Consider the following 223-nt stretch of genomic DNA (forward strand, 5'->3'; position numbering starts at 1 on the left):
CCCTGGAAGCATGGTATTCCCACCTTCCACCTCCCCCTTGATGTGGTGGTGGTGGTGGCACATCAACGCAAAGTGACAGGTCTGCTACCAATAACGTCAGCGGTGCCAGTGATGATGACTACAGACTAATCTGCATTTCACTTTTCAAAGTCTTTGCACTTTCTGTTTCTTTCAGCTGGGACCCACAGCAGGCATTCAGAACAAGACAATATATTATGTTTCC

The sequence above is a fragment of the Phoxinus phoxinus genome (genome assembly GCF_949152265.1).
Source record: "Phoxinus phoxinus genome assembly, chromosome: 9".
NCBI lineage: Eukaryota > Metazoa > Chordata > Actinopteri > Cypriniformes > Leuciscidae > Phoxinus > Phoxinus phoxinus.